This window comes from Equus caballus, chromosome 25 (assembly GCF_041296265.1).
Source record: "Equus caballus isolate H_3958 breed thoroughbred chromosome 25, TB-T2T, whole genome shotgun sequence".
Classification (NCBI taxonomy): domain Eukaryota; kingdom Metazoa; phylum Chordata; class Mammalia; order Perissodactyla; family Equidae; genus Equus; species Equus caballus.
The window spans coordinates 44782755-44805100 of record NC_091708.1 but is presented as its reverse complement, the minus strand read 5'-3'; the positions used below and the strand labels follow the sequence as shown (position 1 = coordinate 44805100).

Here is a 22346-nt window from a genome sequence, read left to right as displayed (position 1 = left end):
CGTGGCCCAGGGCCTGATTCCCGGAACACAACAAAAACCGGCAGCACATTCAGGAAAAGAGGTAGCACCTGTGAATTCAGGGCTGGACGGGTGAGTAGGAGTTCACCAGGGTGACCAGGCAGAGACAGGGATCCAGGCTGCCTAGTGGGCAGCAGAAAGGAGATTAGCAGACCCCACACTGGGTGGGAACAGGCCCATCTCCTCTCGCTTCATACCAGCTCCACTCAACGTGCCGGGGGCTCCAGGGACATCTCCTGCTGAGGAGGTAAAACTTTTCATCTACTCTGTTAGGTTCAGTATTGGAGGCCTGCAAATTAAACTGACAAAAGACAGCTTAGTGAGAGAAAAGACAGATTTTTATTCACGTATGTATGTACTTGGGAGTTCACAGAGAAATGTGACTCAAAGCAGTGGTTAGAATTTGGGGCTTATCTGCCATCTTAGGGGAAGTTGACAGGGGAAGGGAGAAGGGCACTTATAGGAAAACAAGCGACCTTTGGAAAGATGAAGGGGCCCTTCAGAGGAGTGGCAGGAGCCGGCAGAGCTGTGCACAGTGTCTGTTCGGGTGTGGTGTGTAGCCTGCTCGTCTCCGTGGTGACAGTCTTCCCTGGCTGCTGCAAGGAAGAGATTTATGACAACTGGATTCTTCTGAGTTCTTTTTGGGAGGTTCCACTCTCAGACAGATAAGAGATTTCAGGAACTCAAACGCCTTCTGGTCAAATGATTTTTACACCCCAGCACTGTATTCTGAACCCCTGCACCGCCCTCTCCAGTCCCTCCACCACTTTGCAGGTGGGTGTCTCCAGGGTGTGCTGAGGACACGGGGGCTCATAAAGCTTCGGGGCCCCCCGACATCCCCTCAGAAGGCCACGCTTGGCAGCACTTGCCGCAGGCAGGGCCAGGCCAGCTCAGGTGCACACTCCCTCCCTGGGAACAAGGCTGCTCGGGGCTGAGACAGCAGCACCCCCCATGGGGGCCTCCCCGAGGGCTGAGCCACCATGCGGGGCAGCTGCTTGGGAAAGCCACGCGGGGCACAGCCTCCCACTCTGCAAGGGTGAGAAATAACCACACCCCTGGAGTCTGTGCATGTCTGGTCATCACAGCATAACACCAGGTGCTGCTACTGGGGTCTCCTTTCTCAGGCCCCCCTTACACCTGGACTCTTGGTCAGGCCCCTGCATGCAGGGCGTGTGGCAGAGTGGAGGTCCTTCTGCTAGGCCGGGGGAGAGGAGGAGATCAAGGGTGGCAGTGGACCCCCAGAGCTCAACTCCCCTTTCTGCCCCTAAGCTCCCCCCCCCACACACAAGCTGCCACTAAGGTCCCTGGGCCCTCACCTTGCTCAGGGTGGCCAGCACCAGGTGATCTCACCTGCCAGCTCCAGACCTGGAATGGGCATGTGAGCCGAGGCAGCAGGCCCAGTGGGACTGAAGCCAGGGACACAGGTCAGGGGTGGGCGTGGAGCCGAGTGGTCACTGCCCAGGCATGGGGCAGGCCAGCCCAGCGAGCCGAACAGAGCAGAGCAGTAGAAGAAGAAGAAGCAGGACACGGGGGCTTGAGAGAGGCAGTGGCTTCCCAGCTCCCCCCCAAGGGGCCTGCTGGGTCCCCTTCCTGCCCAGGAAGCCCCAAGATGGCCCATCAGGGCCCCAGACACTGCGGCCCTCCACACGGGCTGGCCCCAGTGGGTGTCAGGCCCTCACAAGCACGAGACATTGCTGAGGACCCCACAATGTCTGGGGCCCCACGCACCCACCTGCTGTGGGGCTTCCCTGCCTCTCCCCGAAGGACACAGAGCTTCACCATCCGTGCGCTCAACCTCACCCCGAGTTCCCCTACAAGGACCCAAATCTCCAGCACAGAACGAGAGCTCTGCCCGCAGCGGGATCTCCTGGGGCCGGGGCCGCTAGCCCAGAACTGACTGGCCACGTAGGCCCCAAACTGGCTGGGTCACGACCAAGGGCGAGTCCGTGCACTGGCGTTAACTCTCCGTATGGCCCACGTTTGTGGAAATCGGCTTCATTTCTCTTCCCCCAGCCCACGGGGCTGCCAGATCACATGTCTGGGCGGCTCCTTGTCCCCACCCCCACTCACCATCACGATGCCCAGAAGGTGTCTGAACTGTGGGCACCTCATGTGCTCAGACGCCCCCTGGACACCTCCGCTGGCCGAGCTGGAGGACATGGAAGGAGGGAGGCCCCCTGGGAGCCCACGGAGGCCACGGCCCGATGGTGGAAGTGGACAGTGGGCTGCAGCTCCACGGGACACAGGGAACGGGGGCGTGCAGGGGGGCGCCCGTGACCCACCCGGGTGTCTCGGGGGTCCCGGCTGAGCACTGAAGGATGAGGAAGAGGGAACCAGGTGAAGAGAGGGCTGGGAAGCTCAAAGAGAACCTCCGGAGGGTGAGGGCTGCCGTGGGGGCTGGAATCAGGAGAGGGGCGGTCCAGCCTGACCCGAAGCTTGAGAACAGCTTCAGGGGCAGAAGGTCAGATTGGCAACCTCACCGTGGGTGGAGGACAGATGACAGAGGGAACTCTGGCCAGAGAGGGGAGGCAGGACTGCTGGTCCTGCAGGGGACGGTGATGGTGGCCTCACAGGGAGGCGGCCTCATGTGGAGGTGGCCGTGGGGACGGGGAGGAACAGGACAGAGGCTGCTGTCCCCACACCCACCCAGCTTCCGTGGGGAGCCTGGAGGCCCAGGGGCAGAGACGTCCCAGCTCCCGTGCCTTCTCAGGTGGAGGCTGGGTGCCGAGCGAGCCTTGAATGTGACCCTCTGCTCTCCCTGTAAGCTTTCTTTTTCCCTTTTAATGAACAGAAGCAGTGAGTAACCCGGAATGAACGCTGTTGCTATGGAGATGCTTGGGCCAGACTCTAGACCAGTGACCTGCAAAACACAGAACCTTCTGGAGCACGGGGCAGGGCCAGGGCAACACGCCCACGGACGGACGCCAGATGGCCCAGGACAACCAGTGGCCACCCAGCCTCAGCCACCAGCGTCTCCCAGTTGCATCGTCCTGCCAGGCTGGGCGTTTTGTTGGCTGGGTTTTTTTATTGTCAAGTTGTTCTAAAGGTTTATTTTTCTCCCTTCCTCCAACAAAATTGATGCCCTTGCCCTTCAGGCTGCCGTCGGCTTCAGGCAGAGAAATGCAACAGGGGAGCCTGTGGCTGTCCAGCTCGTGAGGACGAGGCAGAAAGCACACTGGAAACCAAGAGCTCACAAACCCCACGATGTTCGGGGCGTGGCTACAGCCCCTGTCTTGTGGCCCCTGCCCGGTCCTATTTCCGAGGTGCCACCTCATTCCCCCTCCTCCGTATCCGGGCTCTGGCCCTCCTCCACCCAAGCAGAGCGGTACCCTGGCATCATAACAATGGGCTGCCTGGTTCCTGGCTATTCCCCGGGCCGCAGCCACTGACCACGGCCTGTAACTGGGGAGTGAGTGCCCCTTTCCCACTTCCGTCCTCCTCCCTTCTTCCTTCCAGCTCCTCCTACAGCTGGCACGGCCCAGCGCAGCCCTGCGAAGGCAGCGGCCAGAGCACAGACGTGGCACCTGGTCGGCCCTGAGCACATTGCTGTGTGAACAACCCCCATGGTGCTGGCTTGGCTTCAGCCAGGGGCTGAGCCGAAACCTTTACACAACTTCTCAGCGGCCAGAGGAGGGGGTTCCACTGTTATCCCATTTGACAGACTTGAAAACTGAGGCCCGGGATGCTCCGTGATGCGCCTGAGGCCGCACAGCCAGGGTTGGAACGCATGTCCCTCTCTCGGGACACCACCACATCGCAACACTCCATCTGAGGCACAGAACGGCCCACGCAGGCCCTCCGGCGTCCGATTCACCAGAAGCCCTGGGCTGAAGGCTGGCTGGGAGGCCTGTGGGCCCAGCTCAACCCAAACGCCGCTGAACCCATGCCATATATCAGACGCTGGGGGCCCATCGTGGAGAGGAGCAGACGTGTGTGAAAATGGACACAGGATGGGGCCACGAGGGCCGTCTCAGACAAGGGCCACTGCTGGGACCTGACTGAGCCGGGGCAGGCCATCTGCGGGCCAGGTGACCAACAGAAAGAACACTGCGCAAGCAGCGATGCGTGACTTCCGAGGGGGCTCGTGGAAGCTCTGCGGCTCCCCTCCACCTGCCAGGCTGCTCATGCTGGGGGGTGCCGGCCGCCCTGCCGCGAGGGCGCTCCAGCATCCCCATGGCGGGAGGTAGCCAGCCCACCGTGAGGGTGAGCAGCCTGGGAAGTGGCTCCTCCAGCCCCGGTCAGACCTTCAGATGGTGCAGCCTCCGCCAGCATTGTCCTGGGGGAGCCCCGAGCCGGAACCTCCCACTGAGCTGCTTCTGAATTCCCGCCCACAGGAACCCAGGTGATCAACGGTTGCTGTTGTCTAAACCCACAGTTTTGGGTGATTTGTTACGCAGACGCTGCCCAGCTGTCCTCGCCCTAAGGAAAGAGGGCGGAAGATCCTGACCCAGGACCCACCCCCACAAGTGCCCCATGATGCCTGTCGCTCAGCGTTTTCTGCCACTCGCCCCCCCGTGGGCACATGCCGGGTCCCCCACCCTCCTGGTGTGGGGCTCAGGGGAGGCGGCTGGGCACCCCCGCCTTGGACAGAATGACATGAACAAAGGGCAACAGGTCCTTCCCATGCATCTCAAGAGAGCACCAGAGCAGCCCGCTCAGGAGACGGTTCCAGCTGCGGGAGGAAGAGGAGGAGGCGGCCGACCCCAGGGTCCCGGCGGCCCCCTCAGGGCCGTCACCCCGTCCTCCGAGCCCACGGCCTCCTGACCCCAACATGGTCACAGAGAGGCCGCCTCACTGCCGATGGCCACCCCGTGAGGGATGAGTCTGGCAGACTCTCTGAACAGCAGGGACACGACGTCTCAGAGGTGAGGGAGCTGTTCCAGAACCCTCTCTTCCCACTGCGGCGCCAACCTCCCACGGGCCCCCTGTCTCGCGCCCCCGCAGCGTAATGTCTGTTTTTTGGGGACGGCCTGGGCAGAGCTGTCCGTTTGGTGCTGGTGGCTTCTGGAAGGAGCCATGAGACCCTGAGCCACCTCGTCGCGCCCCCTCAGGTAGGCGAGTCACACCTCCTCGGCGTCTCCTCCCACGACCCCGAGCGCTCCGGACCTCTCCCCTTCAGGCGACCAAAACGCCCATCGGGGTCCCATCAAGTTTCAAGACTCAAAAGGGGCCCGCTGCCCAGCACGGCAACGCCACCTGAACACCCACTGGGAGAAATGCTCACAAATGTCGGGCAGGGACGTCCACAGCTGCATGGCCCCGTGAGGTCCCCAACCGGAATCAGCCTAAATCCCCATGAGAAGGGGGCCGCCGGGAGGAGCGGGCAGCTCCACGGAGACACCGCGGATCTAGGGCCCGGCGCCCGGTGGGGAGGGAGGGCGGGAGGAAGAGGGGGTATCTGTGTGTCTAAACAAACTCACAGGTGGTGCGAGGGCCAGAACATTCTGGAAGGAAGAGCATCAACGGCAGAAGGGCCCACGGAGCAAGGGAAGCTCACCCTTCACTGAACTCGCCTCTGGAAGGTTCTTTCTCCTGCACACAGGCACCTATCGGTGCAGAGAGCAAGGACAAACCCACCCAGCCGAGAATCACGGCTCCGCCCCTCACCGTCTGCCAGAGCTTCTGCCAACATCTTCCCTCCTCTGGGCCTCAGAGTCGCCCTTTGTCACCCAGAAGGTCTCTAGGGACAGGAACCCCAGGAGCCAGGTGTTAATGCTCCTGCGACAGAGCTCCCCGCCAGCATGGAGGCCCGGATGGCTCACCTGGGCCCACAGGGCGCCGGGGGCAGGACCGCGAGGGCCAGGCCTCCAGCCGCAAGGGCTGCAGGTGAGGGAGCGAGGGGACTCGAAGCGCGCTCAGGCCGACTCACAGAGTCTTCCCGATGCCCCACGAGGTGGGCACACGCTGAAAATGAAGCAGAAATGCCTGACCGGGGAGAATGCTGTGGAGAACCACGGAGGAAGAGGCAACACCTGGACTGGTCTGAATCCCGCCTGACTCAGGAGGAGGGTTTATTTCTCTAGGTTGGGGTTTTGTCCCCAGGGGACATTTGGCCAGGGCTGGACACCCTGCACTGCCCAGCACGGCACCACTGCAAAGACCCAGTCAAGATGCCGGTAGACTGAGCTAGGGAAGCCGTGCTCTGGGCCAAGAAGGCCGAGGATGCTTCCTAGCCCCTCAGGACTCTGCCCACAGGGAAGAAGTGGCCCCGTCCCCCAGGAGCCCCAAGGGCCCTGGAGGCAGGCTTTAGGGACCCATTGCAGAGGGCCCGACCCCCACAGCCCAGGGCTGGGACTCCATCCGCAGGCAATGGGGAGCCACAGAAGGTGCTTCTGTTCCTCCGCAGAAGGAGGAACAATGTCGAAGCTTCTTAGCTTTGGACTCAAGGAAGCCAAGGGTGGGGTCCAGGGCTCACTCAGCACGGCTGCCGTCTCCTGAAATGAGTTCTCAAAAGTTGGCACTGGTCATCGTGGGAGGGTCCTGCACTCAGAGACCTGAGTGCTCCCCTCTCCACCCGCTCTGTGCCCCAGGCCACCTGCAGTCCCCCTTGCCCTCCAGCATCCTGCCGGCTCCCAGCACCGGCGGGGGCATAACCTAGTCGTTCCACATCTCCCCTCCAGGCCACAGGGCCACAGCAGCACCTCTGACGGCCCTCTTGCCTTGGCTCTGTCCCCAGGTCCAGGCCCCACCCCGCCTTGGGCCCAGCCGTGGTGACAGCAGCCCCCTGTTCCTCGCCGGCCCCACACTAGCCCTCGAGAGTCCCTTTACCAAACCCCATCTTTGTGCAGGGTGACCTCCTTAAACTTGCTCAAATTGCCCCAGTGGTGTGGGTGTCCGTTTCCTGCTGGGACCCCACTCTCTCCAGGTCCCTGAGGTCCGTTACTCAGAAGGTGACTAGCCAGCCACCGCCAGAAAGGATGAGCTCACTGGCTGCCAACTCTGCGACCTCTCTAGGCCTCGGTTTCCCCAGTCTGTGAAGCGAGAGCTTGTTCTGGGGGCTTTTGAAAGACTCGCCCTACAGATGGCTCCTGGCCTTGGAGAGAGAGCACAGGGGGCCCGGAGAAGCTCCAGGAGTGGGCTTTCAACAACTGGCCGCCCCACCTGGGCGACCCACGGCCCCGGAGCACCCTGCAGAGCAGCCTGCGGCCCCGGAGCGTCCCACAGCCCCGGCCCTGAGAAAGGTTTTACATCCGGCAGCTCAGCCTCATCCAGCAACCTGATGAGGAGGGTGTCAGCCACATGGTACAAATGGGGAAACTGAGGCTTGGGGAGAGACCCTCATTGCCTGAGGTCAGAGAGCTGATGAGGGCCTGACTGGGCTCCCGTGGTACAGGCCCAGAGCCCTCGTCTGCCTATCCCGCTGCTTTGTGACAAACAAGGCCACTCCCCCGGGAGCCGCCCAGAACCTCTGTACCCGGCCCTGAACCCACCGTCGGTCAGTCGCGCGCAGTGGAGACACAGCAGGCAGGAGCCACCACGGATGCTAAAATGAACGGGCAAAGGTTCAAGAAGAGACGGGATACCTGGATAGTCTCCAAGTACCCTCTCCCCTTACAAAAATCTCGCCAGTGTGGGTGGCCCGGCGTTTCCCAGGACGGAGAAGGCACCGAGGCCTGGGCAGGGTTGGGGGCCTGCTAGACGAGGCTGGGCCCAGGATGGCCTGCAGGGCCTGGAGAAGGAGCAGGCCCAGCACACGCCCGGCATTCTGAGTGCAGGGCCCCACCGGCTTGGCCCCGGCAGGGAGGGGGCAGCTCTCGGCCTCTGCACTCCAGGCGCCGGACCAGAGCTTGCATCCATCACCCCCTTAGAGGCCAGTGCTGCGAAGACCCCTTTTCACAGAAGGGGAAACTGAGGCTCAGAGCAATGGGCAGCCTGCCCGAGGCGATGCAGGTTGTGGGTGGCATAGCTGGGAGTCACACCCAGTGCCCTCTCCGGGCCTGCACTCCTGGCGCCCGGTCTCCTCTCAGTCGACACAACCAGCCATTATAGGGGGGCCCTGCCCCCGGCTGTCCGGAGAGACAAGACTTCCTTTCACAACATAGAAGACGTAAAGGTCAGACCATGCGGTCCACATGCCAAACACACCAGAGTCCAAAGGAGAAAAAAACTCAGGTGGGCAGAGGTGGCTCAGGAGGGCTTCCTGGAGGAGGAGTGGAATCGGAGGTGGTCACAGAGCTTCCCCTGTTGAAGCCCCAGGGCCTTGTTGCCAAGTCCACTCAGGGATAATCCGCTTGGGTGTTTCCCTGGTGACACCCATGCCCAGCCAGGTGCCCATCACCCAGGTTGGGGACCCGCTGCCTGAGGTCGGCCTGTCCACCACCCCACTCCCACCCGTGCTACCGAGAGGAAAAGAGTGAGGTGCCAAGCTCAGCCGCAGACCGCTGCTCGCCCAGGTGTCACCGAGCCATGGATCCGCACTGCAGACTTGCCGTCCCACAGCTCGAGTCCCTCCGTCAGCGCACGGCCTTGGGCTCCGGGGCGCCAGCGTTTCCCGTGGGGGGACGAGGCCTCCAAGGGGCTCCAGGAAGCTTCTGACTGAGTGGTTGACAGCCAGGGTCCCTGGCAGAGAACTAGCCGGGCTACCACACAAGGCAGGGAGGTGCCCCTCCACCAGGACTCCGGCAGGGCGGTTTTGGGGTGGCTGCTCCTAAATTCAGCATCGGCAGACACGCAAGGATCTGCCACTGTCCCCCCGCCCCATTTTCGGCAGTTCCCAGGAGGACGATGGACCTCCTGCCCCTCCCTACCCCAACCCCGTCCTCCCCTTGAAGAGTTAATGGAGGAGTCGTGTTTGTCCCCTTACAGCCAGACCCTTGGCATCCCTTGTCCCATCTCACCCCAAAGTGAGCTGCAGACAGACAGCGGACCGGAGGCTCAAAGGGCAGGCGCCTGCGCGAGGCCCACCAGGCTCCAAACCGCCCGTCTGACCCCTGCCTGGCGCTCCCAGCCCGCCCCAGGTCATGGAAAGTCCGGCGAAGAGAACCCGCCCCGAGGACAGCACAGCCCACTGCCAAGGCCCCCGAGGGCGGTGGGAGGGGGCCGAGCGCTCGCTGCTGAGCAGGGCCAGCGGCTACTTTCCACGGAAAAAATGTCTTCAGACACCCCCCCCACCACCTCCCTGAGGCCAGGAGGCCCCAGCCCATGACTCAAGCCTCTGCTGCAGCCACTGCTGAACCGCTTCCCAGACAACGGGGCCGTCCAAGCCAGGCTCTGCCCCCACCGCCCCCCTGTCGGGGCCTAGGGACAGCGAGGGCCCATCCCCCGCCAGGCCCCACAGCTCCTGCCCCGCACCCTGGCGGTGGCTGAGCCCGACAGCACGGGCCCTCCTGCAGGTCCCTTGTCCTCGGGACCTCAGCTTCCCCGCTGTAAGTGGAAGGAGAGCTGGGTGGTTTCTCATTGGACCCCAGAGCCCACAGAGGGTTTGAGCCCTGGGCGCTGCTAGGGGGTTCTGAGGGCGGGGCCTTGAGTTCAGGCCTGGCACCAGTCAGCTGTCAATAAACGCTGGCCAATGTGACTCTGAGTCCCTTCAGGCAGATGCCTGCACCTCCGGCTGTGTCACTGGGCTTCTCTGCTGGGTTTTACTTCAAGAAGCATTTCTGAGACAAAGCATGGAGATGACGCTAAGCTAGGCCACCTGTGCAGACCCCTCTGGCTGTGACATCCTCGGAGATGGCAGGGCATGTGACCAAGGTGGCTCTACAAGGGGCAGGCGAGGTCCTTCCTGCCGGGGTGGCTCCCTGGCTCTAGGGGCGGGAGGGGTCTGAAGCGGGTCCCCAGGTGAGTGTGTGGTGACCTTGGCCTGGAGGCCTGGGCTCCATCAGGGCAGGGAGGCCTTGGAATCTTGGGGATGGGGAGTTGGCATCCTTTTCTGCGCAGCGACGACCATGTCAGCTCGTGTTATGTTCCAGAACCCCCGGCTCAGGGCCACACCCTCTGGAGACCCCACCCTCTTGACCCCAGGACAAGCAGGGTCCTGACCCAGGGGCCAGAAGCATCCCAGGGCAGCAGGGACAGAGGTGGGCTGCCATCCCCACTCCTGCTCCAGGGTCCACGGTGGCCAGGAGCTGGGGACTCCACACGGGTGACGGACACCCAACCCCACGCTACAGAGCAGACTGTGGAAAGTGCTGGACCTAGAGCACGCTGAAAGGGGGCAGGGCCGAGGGACCCCCGGGCAGCCCCAGGGGAACCTCCCAGGCCTGGGAGCCCTGTCACCAGCCGAGGCGTGGAGGGGATTGCAGAACAGGCCAGGAAAGCCAAGCATGTCTACCCCTGGAGTGGCAGGCTCCCCGTGGAGTGACGGAAACTGCGATTTCAGGAGGAGCCAGGGAGCTCTTCTCCCCTCCCCTCCGACGAGGGGCAGCAGCCCCTCGGCCAGGCCGGTTGTTTGAGACCAGACAACCCAGGAAGTCCAAAGCCAGGGACCCCACTTGCCGCTTCTGTCTTTCTCCTTCTAGAAAAGACCCCTCGCTTCATCAGCTGTCCTGGTCCAGGGCCCAGGAGCCGGGGGACCTGTTTCGTGTTGTGTGTGTCACACAACCATCGGCCGAGCTTCATACTTTCCCACTGACGTCACCGGCATGGTTTGAATCTGAAGTGCCTGCGAAACCCTCAGAGGCAGGATTGCAGTTGTCTTTGCAAAGTGAAATCAGATGGGTTTTCCAACCGCCCCCGGCCCTGCCTCCTCCCGCTCCCTCGCGCTCTCTCTTTCTCATTATGTTCCTTGGACCCCATCCAGATGTTTCCTGCAACAGCAGCCCTCCAAAACTGTACAGAAAGGGAGCAAGCGCGCGGCTTCCTGCCTGCCGGGGTGGAAGCAGCGACGTGGCAGGGCGGGGGCGGCGGCCACGTCGGCAGGCCAGGCCGGGGAGGCGGCAGGCTGCAGTCAGGCCTGGAGCTGGACAGCGGAAGGACACGGCCACAGGGCGCTGGGGACAGCCCCTCCCTGGATGCCAGGCCCCGGCCCAAGCTGTGGGCCGAACAGAGGCCATGGCCCGGGAGAGGGCAGGGCAGAGGGTCAAGGCCAGCTCTGGGCTCCCGGCTGACATGGGTGTGACTCCCAGCTCCACTGCTCCCATGTGTGGCCGTGGGAGGCCACGTCTCCACGTGGAGCCCCGCTGCTTGCCCACAGAGGTGGTGTCGGGCTCTAACTAAAGTCAGTCTCTGGCCGGTGCTGGCCTCAGGGAGCATCTCCCCCAGCCCAGCTCACCTGGAGGCAGGTGTGGAGTTGAACAGGGAGGGCGGTCCCAGAGGGTTCATGGGAGAGGGGGCATCTGAGCCTCGAAGGAGGCCCGGTCTCCCCCAGGCAAAGATGGGGAAGGGTGTTCCAGGCAAGGGGCACTTGGCACAAAGACCCGCACAGACCCACTGTTGGGGCCCCAGGCACCCCTGGGAGGGCTGGCATGTGAGGCCCCCAGAGGGGCTGCAAGGTGGGGCCAGGCATCCCCAGCTCCCCAGGATGCCACCAAAGCCTTGGTGAGAACAACATGGAAGTGTCACTTGAGCCAGAGGAGAAAGATCCAGGTGCTGCCTTTGGAAGACCCACCCAGGCCCCAGCCCCCAGCACCCCACCTTCTGAGACCACACAGAGTCTTCCCGTCCCGTCTTCCTGGCCAGCCCCCCTCCACCCTGTCTGCCCCTGTGCTCAGAATTCAGAACTGAGTTGGGGGTGCTTGGTCCAGCTGGGGCAGCTGAGGCTAGCCCAGGCCCCCACCTCCGTCAGCAGGTCCCCCCCAGGGAGGCTCCCCCCACCTGGAACAGTTTGATCTCTCCAGGGACACTGGGAGGGCAGGTGGATGCCCCTGGCGGGCAGAGCTGGGGACATGGACAGGTGGGGCGGGGTGTCAAAGGCCAGGGAAGGACTCAGCACAACGTCCACGGGTCAGAAAATGTGCTGCAGGGCCTCCTGGAAACAAGACGTCCTGCTGGGGGCCGTGAGAGAGACGGGCTGGACAGCTGACACCGTCCCCTCCCAGCTGCCTTCAGGACCAGGACACTGCAGTTCAAGGGTCCCCAGGACCACGCTCAGGCTCAACGATTCGCAAGAATTCTCACAGAACGGAGCCAAGCCTCTGCGGTCACCATGACGGTTTATCGCAGCAGAAGCACAGAGATGAAGACAGCACAGCGGAGGGGCAGGTCCTGGAGAGACCGGCGCTTCCAGTTGCCCCCTCCCAGCGGAGGCCTGTGGACGGCGCGCAGCTCTCCCAGAACCACGTGGGACAACACGAGACGGGGTCGCCAACCAGGGAAGCCCCCCGAGCTTTGTGTCCAGGTGCTCAGTGTGTGTCGGTCACGTAGGCACAGCTGACCCCCGTGCGGCTGACCCTAGCCTCCAGCCTCTGCAGAGGTCGAGCCCAAGGCTCCCCGTAAATCCCGTCACCAGCAAAGACTCGCTGGCGTGGCCCAGGGCCCCAGGGAACAAAGACACTCCGATCAGGCAGGACTCCCCAGGGCTGGAGGGTCCCTCCCGGGAGCTGGGCCAGGGCCAGACCAGGGTGTGGGTACCCCAGGTCTGCTGAGTTAACCCTTCGCTGCCCAGTGACCGCGTCCCCCGCACCGTGTTGGGAGGCAGCAGCCCGCATGAGCCTCCCCAGGCCGGGGAGCGAGGAGAAGAAGAGTGTGAGGCCGGACTGCAGCCCCTGCCCGACACACGGCAGGCACGGCGGGAGCAGGGTGGTGCCAGGGTGGGTGCCGGGGCGGAGGCTGGATGGGGGTCCCGGAGCCAGCCTGCGCCAGGGCCCAGATCCACCCCCGGATCGCACGCTGCAGCCCACGCTCCTCCACGCACCCCCTCTGCCTCTTCAGCAGCAGAGCGAGCCGGGCCCAAGCCTCGAGGGACCCTGAAAGCAGGGGGCCCGGGAGTTCGGCTGGCAAACAGTTTCCCGTCAGTCACTCTCGGTTCTTCCTCACCTTCGGATGGAGTTGGGACTTTGACACGAGCGCCCTTCACAGCGGCCACGCCGCTGGGCCCTGCTCAGACCTGCCCTGCAGCACTGAGAAGAGCGAGGTGGGACCACTTCCGTCGGGGAACGTGCAGCAAGCGTCTGCGACAGGAAGGGCGATGCTGAACCCGCCGGGATGGAGCTCGGATTCCCGACAGCAGGAGGGAGGTCCTGGGGGGGCTTCCTGCTGCCCACCCACCACCTGGAACCAGAGTGTCGATTCCAGAACCGCCTCTGTTAACACGAGGGAGAGTGGACACTTCCCGAGAGTGGAGGGGCCGTGCATCTGGTCACACGGAGCTGTCCCAGTCCTCGGCCACCCTCACCCTGGCCACCTACCCGGAGAGGCCCTGACATGGGTTTCATCTTTTGATTCTTTGTAGAACATTTTAGGAGACGCGTGTCTAAGAGTTTCTACGAACACGGCGGCTTTCCAGGCTGGTCCCCGGGGATGGCCATCGGTGCAGGTGGTGCCCGAGCGGCCCTGGGGCCCCAACGGCAGCAGGAGAGACTTCAGGAAGACCTAAGGCAGATGACACAGCAGTACCGGGCGATCACGTCTGGGTGCAGACAGGTTTTGGGAATCCCCACCTGCACCAACTCCCTGTAACATATAAGCAAAGGTTCTGGAAGGTTCCCAGGCACATAGACAACGGCCTTATACAAGAGTATTTGGACCAGGTAATGCTCAATATTCATGGCCGCCTGTTAGTAGCTGGACCTCTAGACCTCAGTGTTTGTAACTAGAAGACGGGAGACATCAGCACTGCCCCAGAGCAGAAATAAGACGATTTAAACCAGTAGTTCCCTCAGGGACACCTGCTAGGGAGGTCATCAAAGGTCTTGGTTACTTCAGGCTGTCCTTGATCTTCAGGAGCCCTACCTGGGGAACCAGGAATGAACTTAGATTTCTTTTCCCTATTTTGTAGCCAAAGAACACCTGTCCACCCTTCAGTGCCCAGCTCAAATGCCACCTCCTCTGAGAAGCCTTCCAGCCTCCTCCCCCACTGGCTGCTCCCCACTCTGTGCCCCCACAGCCCCTCGAATGTGGCCTCCTCCTGGCACAGATCAGCCCACATTTGCTGCCTGCATACAGCCCTGTGAGAATGTTCTAGACTTTCACTTTCCAATACGCCAGTCACGAGCCACATGTGACTTCCGAGAGCTTCAAATGCGGCTTGTACAAATCGAGATGTGCTGTCAGTGTCAAATATATACCAAATCTCAGATTCGGTACCCAAAAAGTGAATGTAAAATAGCTCATTAATTATTTTTATACTGCTTGCATGTTGAAATAATAATAGTTTGATATACTGGGTTAAGCAAAACATATTATTAAAATTCAAGTGGTTCCTAATGTGGCCACTAGACAATTTTTAATCGCACAGATGGCCCACGTTACATCTCTACCAGACAGTTAGCATCTCTATCGGAGTTAGCATCTCTGTGCTCACTCTGCTCTGTCCTGAGCCAGCACAGGGCCTGACGCACGTGGGTTTCCAGGCAGCGTTTGGTGAATGAGTGGGTGGGAACTCGGGGCCAAACACCATTACCTTTGCCCCTGAACCTCTGACTTGTGGCAGGATGACCGTCCTGTCTAAATACAGACAATCTGTGAAGTTTCCTGAACCACAGCCCCCTCCTCTGGGGTCTACGCCCAACCCACGTGTCATGTGATCAGCCCCCTGGGCACCTGGCCCTGAGTTGGGTCTCAGGGGACCCCGAGGAGAAGACAGGGGCTCCAGCGAGTGAGGAGCCACAGAGGTCCACAAGCACACCCTTGACCAAGAAGCGGGCGGTGTGTGGCCCTAGAGGGGCCTGGCGCCGGCCTTCTGCTCGGGACAAGTAAGAGTCTGCCAGGCCAAGGAGGAGGGGGCAGGAAGGAGGGGGATCAGGAGGGAGTGGCATGGGGACAGCACGAGCTGACCCTCCTGAGCGGGAGGGAATGCTCGTGAAGGGTTGGTGGGAGGCAGACTCCCTTGGCGGGGAACTGAGAGGAGGCGACCAGGACTGTCAGCCGTCTGGCCGAAGCTCAGCACTGCGGGCCCTGCCACGCTGCCCGTGGGCCCCACCCCACCTCCCTCCTCTTTCTCATCTCCGTGCTATTCTTTGAACACCCGCACACTCCTGCCTCTGAGCCTTCATACCTGCTGTTCCCCTGTGGGATGTCCTTCCCTGGATCTTCGCGTGGTTGGCTCCTCAGTGAGGCCGCCTGGCCATGCTGTCTGGGCTGGTGCCTGTCTCCCGGCCTGCCTCCTCACGCTCCTCACCTGCCCACACCTTGCTTAGCTGGGACTAATGGCCCTGGCCCCCGGATGCAGGTGCTGGATGCCCCGTGCAGGCTGCAGGCATGCCCTGACCATCCTCCTCCTCTGTATCTCGCTCTGAATTGGGACGGTGCCCTCCTGAGGCTTTCTGCAGGCTCTGGGGAAAGAATGGGGTGTCACATTGGGGTCCAAGGTGGTCAGTATTCATAATCATTTCACACCTGACAAGGTCTGGCCACAGCGGGGGCTCCCACCAGGACTCCTCCAGGACTAGCTGGGGGCAGATGACCCAGGCAGCCCCCCCCTTCCCCGCAGCTCATGTCCTGCATTCTGCACCCCCTCCCCCGCCCTCAGCAGCAGGTGGACCCTCCCCAGCCCAGCCCCCATCACCAGGTGTGAGATGATCAGCCCAGGAGGGAGCGGGACACAGGGGCTCCACAAGGAGGATGCTGCTCACAGGGTTCTGCGGCCTTCACACCTGGCTCTGAAAGCTCTCTCTTTTTTCCACTCTGTCTCCACAGCAGGATGTGGGAAGACAAGCATTTGAGGAAAAGGAGGACCCCCGAGCCAAGTTGAAATCAGAGATGCTGGTTTGGAGGCCCTCGCAGCTTCCACCACCCGGCACGGTCCATTCGGGCAGCTCCTCGGCCCCGGGAGTGGGGACAGAGTGGAGGGACCACACCTGCCCATCACATCAGCAGCATGCTGTGCGCGGGCACCGGCAGAGGGAGGGCTGGAGACGGTTGCCAGGGAGACGGCAGGGCTTAGCCAATCAGCACAGGGCGCCGGGCTTGAAGGTGGGGTGCGCTTGGTGGGGCAACGCCGCCCTCTGGTGGCGGAAGAGGGTGCTAACAGCCCTGCGCCTAACCGCCATCGCGCTGGGTGGAGGCACCTGGTGACGGTTCCCCCTTATTCGAGGGACATTACAAATACCAAGCAGGTATGGGCTTCCCCCGGGGGAGAATGCTGAATACCTCCTGCCGTGGCGAGGTTCACACCCATCCTGTTCTCCAGGGAGGTTACCGTTTGTCGGGGTCACCCTCAACTGCAGCCCCACAAGTCAAGGAAAGCAGTGTGCAGGGAATAGAAAGTCCATAAAACACCTCTTTGCTTGAATCTGACTTAATTCAATGTTATTACCCACAGAATTCAGTGTGCAAAAATAGGCTTTATTGAACATGTTCAATGGATACGTTGTTTTGGTTTTATAAATCCTAAAGTTGCAAAATTGAGGGACTTCCAGCTCGGAATAATTAGAGAGCGCCACCTACTGCCCACCCAGAGAACTGCAACCCAGCTTTACAAGCTATTGTAACTCATCCAACAGAAGAGCCAGGGCCTCTGACTGTGGCGGGGTTGGGGGGTTAGGAGAGGGTGTCCAGAGACTGGTGAATCTAGAGCCCTGAGAGGGGCTGACGTGACCAACAGAAAGAAACCACCAGAGTCAGAGGGATGACCAAGTGAAGTCAGCTGGCTCTGGCCCTTTAAGCCAGTTGCCCTCTCCAACCCTCACATTCCAATGGGCCGTTAAAGGGTGCAGTCCACAGCGACAGCTCTGTCAGGCTGGCAGGTGCACAGCCTCCTCTCTCCTAAGGCTGCAGCAGAGCCAGCCAGCCAGGGCATCTGTCTACTGTGCCCAGACGAGGCCTCAGAATCCTTCTCAACCCAGTGCTCCAGGCAGCCCTGCTATTGCCAGGAACAGCAGACAGCTAGCACTCGAGATGAACAGCTCAGAGCAGCTACTCACTCCAATCCCATTTGCTCCTGACTCACCTGTTGTTTTTTTCTAAACTGCTTTTTTCCCATTGAAGTATCACTTACTTGTTTCACCCCAGGTTTATTGTCTTTGTACTTACTGGCAAATTCCTGGACCCTTTCCTGTCACCCCCGTCCCCACCCAGGGCCCTCTGCAACCTCATGACCCTCCTGCAACCCTGCTCTCTCCGTCCTCTACCCCCTAGATGTTTTCCACTTTGTTCATCCCAGAGCCCATGGCCCAGGTGAGCCCCACCTCCACTCCCACTTCCGGCCTGCGACGCTCTGCTCCACAACGGGAACAGCTCCCCCCATGCCCCGGGAGGCTCTCGCTCGCAGCATTTGGTTCTCGAGAGACTCGCATTTGTCACGGATGCTGTGCCGTCCCCAGCTAGACCTCACTCCTCCCCAGTGCCCAGAGAAAGGACCTCCATGGGAAACGCCACTGAGGCTGCAAAGCCAGGCCCTTGGGAGGGTCTCTGGTCCTCAGTCCAGCCAAGCCGCCCCTGCCGAGTGCTCTGTGGTGCCAGGGCGGGTGAGCTATTGCCTGTGAGCGCTCAGCTCAGCTCAGCTCAGCGCCTTGACGGAGGTGCCAGGATAGGCCCCACTTCACAGACAGAGAAATTGAGGCTGACTTGATGAGCAAGTAGGAGAGCTGACAGGTGTGACTCCGGAACCAGCGCCCCCCCAGGGGGAGGGGGAAGAAGGCCAAGACTGGGTTCCAGGGTTGCCACCACCTGCAGGGCCCTGGGTCTCCTGGCCCCCAGGCACCACCTGAGACACTGCCCCAGAAGTTCTGCAGAGCCCACTTCTTCCTGTTCCATGTGAGATGCTCCTCTCTCCCCTCCTACACACACCCCATCCAACCCCCGACAAACAAGAACCCTCGGGAAACCCTGCCTCTCTGCCGGGAGGGCGCTGCTCTTCAGACCCCCATCCCTGGGGCCTCAACACGGGTCCTACGGCCCTGGAACTCGGGGCGTATTTTTGTGGGAGAGCTGGAGACTGACTCACGGACAGGTAACATATGGGGTGGCCTGGGTACCCAGCTGAGGCTCCTGGCCCACCTGCCATCCCTGGGGTGTTGATGACACGGGACCTGGGAGCCAGGCCACAGGTCAGCCAGGGGCACGCTGGCTGTGGGAGGGGCCGGTCTCTGCCCAGCAGCCTTCCCGGCCTGTCCCCAAAGCACCCAGGCTGCTCCTGTCTCAGCTGAGCCCAGGGGCCTTTCAGACTGAAATACAGAAGCCCAACTAAAAACTGCAAACTTGCCACCGCGGTTCTGTGATTGGGCCACACCCATCCCCAGTCAGCTTGCACTTGGAGAAACTGAGGCTTGGGCACAAGCAACAGTGACCCTAGTTAGTGACCCCAACCTCTGAGGGCAGGAGGGAGGGGGAGGGGGGAGAGAGGTGAGGGGAGAGCCCGTCAGCCCAGCAGGTCACCTCCCCAGACCCCAGCTCTCCCGCCCCGTCTGAAGACGGGATGTTGATAAAGGCTCGACAGGGACACTCTCTGAAGAAGATAAGCCCCGACCACAGCAGCTTCAGAAGCAGCGGGGGTCTTCGTTAAACACGACGGTTCCGCGAGTCGACGGGCACGCGATATTTGTGACATTTCTTACGGACACTTGCTCCTTGAATTTTCTAAATCATCTTTTTAACTTTAGAATAGTCTTAGATTTACAAGGAGTTCAAAGGAAGCACAGAGACTTCCCATGGACCCCAGCCCAGTCCCCCGACGCTGACACGTCACGGTCCTGTGGTCCGCGTGTCGTGACAGTGGACCAGCACTGATACGTTCTCGCTCAGGCCCACGCTCTATTTGGCTTTTCTTCATTTTTTACCTACTGCCCTTTCTCCATCCCGGGATCCCATCCAGGATCCCCTATGTCAGGGAGTCGTCCCGTCTCCTCGGGCTCCTCTGGGCCGTGACCATTTCTCAGACTGTCCTGTTTTTGATGCCTGGACCATTTAGAGGAGGACCAGCAGGGACGCTGGAGACTGTCCTTCCGTCGGGACTTGTCTGAGGCGTCTCACACGACTGGGGTGCTGGGCACGAGGGTGAAGAGCACAGAGGGGAGCGTCCTTCCCCTCACACGGCATCAGGAGGGGTGCTGGGACCAGCACTTCGCCCGTCGGTTTGACCTCGAGCACCGGCTGAGGCCGGGTCTGCCAGGCTTCTCCCCTGCGACGTTACTCGTCTTCTCCTCCCTGTGCTCTCCTCTTCATCGGGAAGTCACCGCACAGCTCACACTCAAGGAGTGGGATTAAGCTCCCCCCTCCGCGAGGGCGGCCTGAGCATCTGCATGAACCATTTGGAATTCCTCCAGCCCATTTGTTTATTTATTCAGCCCTTTATTTACGTGAGGAGGAACTCACAGACCTCTCTGTTATACTCGAGTTATAATCCAGTACGACTTTATTTCTTCTGCTCCGGCTGCAGCTGTTCCAGCCCTGGCGGCTGGGAGCTGTGTGGTTGCCCCCATGTCCCTCGGACGCACCCCTTGTGTTTTCACTGTTGCTCCTGCACCTCTTTACCTCTGGCACAACGCGATGCTCCGGGTGCATTGTGCACGTTTCCTGCCCGGAGCCCTAGAATCAGCCATTTCTCCAGGGATCCCTGGTCCTCTCATTGGAGAATGGTGTTAGACCCCAAGTTCTGGGTGCTGGTGTGCTCGTCGCTTCTGGGAGCTTCCCGTTGCTTCTAGTCTCTCTCAACTGACAGAGCAAGGAAATTCATGTGTGTCCCCTAACCCGTGTAACGCACACATATCTATAGAAGTTCCTGAATGTGGCCATCTGTGTGAAGCTGAACGTGAGTCCATACTGATGTCTCCAACTCTAATCCATCACCCATGGCTCATTCTAGCATCCCCCTCCGCTTACCTGTCACTCCCCCTCCGAGGTGGCCAGCCTGGCTCCCGCCACGGTTCACGGCTCAGTTCCAGGGTATGTGGACAGCAGCGTCAGAGCTGTGGACCCACAGCCCGGGGAAGCAGCTTTATCAGCTGGGGTACAGTCTCACACACACACACATCCTCTCTCCTGTATTTCTGCAAACCACACTCATTTCCAAAGCTATCAGGCCAGCGGCTTTTTCCTCCACCCACTTCAGTGAGGTCGTGTCCTACATTTGTGCCCCAGGTGGCCTGTTCTGTCACAGGCTGCATTGCACCCTGGATTCCCCGTCCTCCTGAGTAATCTTTTAAGTTGGCAGACAGCAAGGCTCCCTGTGGGTGCTCTAAGTCCCGTGGGTTTTGACAAGCGCATCGTGTCGTGTATCCACCATTACGGTATCCTAGAGAATAGTTTCACCTTCCTAAAAAAACCCTCAGTGTTCCAACTACTCAACCTTCCCCCAGTGAACCCCTGGCAACCACTGGTGTGTTTGCCAGCTGTACGCTTCTGTCCTTTTCCAGAACGTCGTATACATGGAATGGGACAATACATGGCCTTTTCTCTTTGGCTTCTAAGCAGCAATATGCATTTAAGACTCATCCATGTCTTTCTGCGGCTTGACGGCTCGTTTCTCTTCATTGCTCAGAGTATTTCTCTGTCTGGAGGGACCTCAGTCTGTGTGTCCATCACCCACTGAAGGACATCTTGGTTGCTTCCAGTTTTTGGCAATTACGAATAAAGCCACCATGAGGGTTCACGCACAAGGTTTGGGGTGGACGTATGTTTTCAAATCAGCTGGGTAAATACCTAGGAGCAAGAGGGCTGGATGACGACGTTCAGCTTTGTAAGAAACTGCCTTCCAGAGCAGCCGCAGCCCCCGCCCTCACCGAGCGGAGACGGACGTGCCTGGGGGAGCCTCAGAGTTTGGGCCCTCCACCCAGGCCCTTCCCCATTGCCCCGAGGGCTCAGCAGATGGGAAGTGAGGCCCACAGGCGTCTCTGTGGGGCTCCTGGCACCCTGAGCCTGGGGACCGTCCCATTCCCCGGGGTAGGCTTGGCTCTTTCTGCCCCTGGGCTCACACCTGCCCCCCGAGGCCATCACCATGCTGACCTCAGGCTGCTGTGGGTCTGCCCGGCTCCCTGTCCCGACAGCTGGCAGTTCCTCAGAGGCGGGGGCCGGGCCGCTCACGCCCAGAGCACGGCCTGGGAGCCAGGACCTGGGTCCACTGCCCTGGCTGACCCCCACAATCTCCTCCTCTCCCGGTCTCAGTCTCTTACCTGAGCGATGGGGCCGCTCGTCTCGCGAGATCCTTTACCCTCTACTCCGAGGCTTCACAGCATCAGCTCAGTACCATTCCCACCCGTCCACAGAGGGGAAACTGAGGCCAGGGAGGTAAATGTTCTGCCCACCCGGCTCCAGCTGGGGTTGGATCCCAGACCGGGCTTCCCGACCCTCATGCCTCCCTGGATGGGCCAGGCACGGGCAGCTGCTGGTGCAGGAATGAAGGGAGGACGGAGGCCCACCTCGGGGTGGCTGCCCCGAGACCTGCGGCTCTGCAGCCAGAGCAGGCTCCTCAGGACTGCAGCCCGGGCGTTGCCGCATCAGCACCACCCCGGGAGGCAGGGCGGCCGGGTAGGTGCCATGAAGCGCGTGAGTTCGGCCCCATGCCACGCATTCTCTGGGCTGTGGGCCTGGGCTCCCCTGGAAGCTCTGGGCTGACCTCTGCCCTGTTGACACCGGAACCGACACGGGAACCGACACGGGCCCCAGGGGCGGAAGCAGGTTTTCTCGGCTGCACCGTGTGCTGAGCACAATGCCCCACAGGCTTTGAGTCAGAGACCGCAGCCGGCCCTGCCAGGCTAGGTCAGACCACCAGGGGTCAAGAGGGGGCCTGAGGCTCAGGGTCAGGGACAGCTGCACCAAGGCCATGCTGCGGATGGCAGGGGAGGGGGTTCAGGTGCTCCGGATTCAGATCCAGGAGCCCTCCTCCCCGGCCTCCCTGCCTAGTCAGGTGGAGAGCCCCTCAGGCTGGGGCCTGGGCCTGACAAGTGTTGTCCAGTGAATGAATGAATGGGCGAATGAATGAACTAAGTCCCCTCTCCAGGATTGCCCAACGCCCCCAGCTTGGCCCTCACGCGTGGCTCTGACCCAACCTTGGATTATCACCTTCAAGGGCACGATGGTGCCCAACCTGGGTCCCCCTCCCCAGCGCCCCCTCCTGGGCCCCAGGCCCTGGCCTTCTCCGGAGATGGACCCCCGGCCGCATCCCCAAGGGCTCCAGCCCCTCCTCGCCCAGCTCCGTGCCCCTGAGTGCGCTGGAGCCTCTTCATGCCAGGATAAAACAGGAAGCAGCAACTTCAGAGCTTTTTCTGGATGACAAGGTCTTGTACACTTTCATCACAACGGCCCTGGGACGTGGGGACTTCTGTTCTCATTGTGGAGGTGGGGAAACTGAGGCCCAG

The 22346-nt window shown here is 61.3% G+C and overlaps 2 long non-coding RNA genes across 2 annotated transcripts; both read right to left on the bottom strand.

Moving 5' to 3' along the window:
* Window positions 1–334: 334 nt before the first annotated feature.
* On the bottom strand, window positions 335–8841 carry LOC111770630 (uncharacterized). Its single transcript, XR_002803990.2, has 2 exons — window positions 1335–8841; window positions 335–614 (listed from the first exon to the last, which is right to left on the bottom strand). It is a non-coding gene; the product is annotated as an uncharacterized lncRNA (long non-coding RNA).
* A 3249-nt stretch (window positions 8842–12090) lies between these two features.
* On the bottom strand, window positions 12091–15970 carry LOC138920807 (uncharacterized). Its single transcript, XR_011432633.1, has 4 exons — window positions 15687–15970; window positions 15110–15386; window positions 13302–13485; window positions 12091–13064 (listed from the first exon to the last, which is right to left on the bottom strand). It is a non-coding gene; the product is annotated as an uncharacterized lncRNA (long non-coding RNA).
* Between the last annotated feature and the right edge of the window lie 6376 nt (window positions 15971–22346).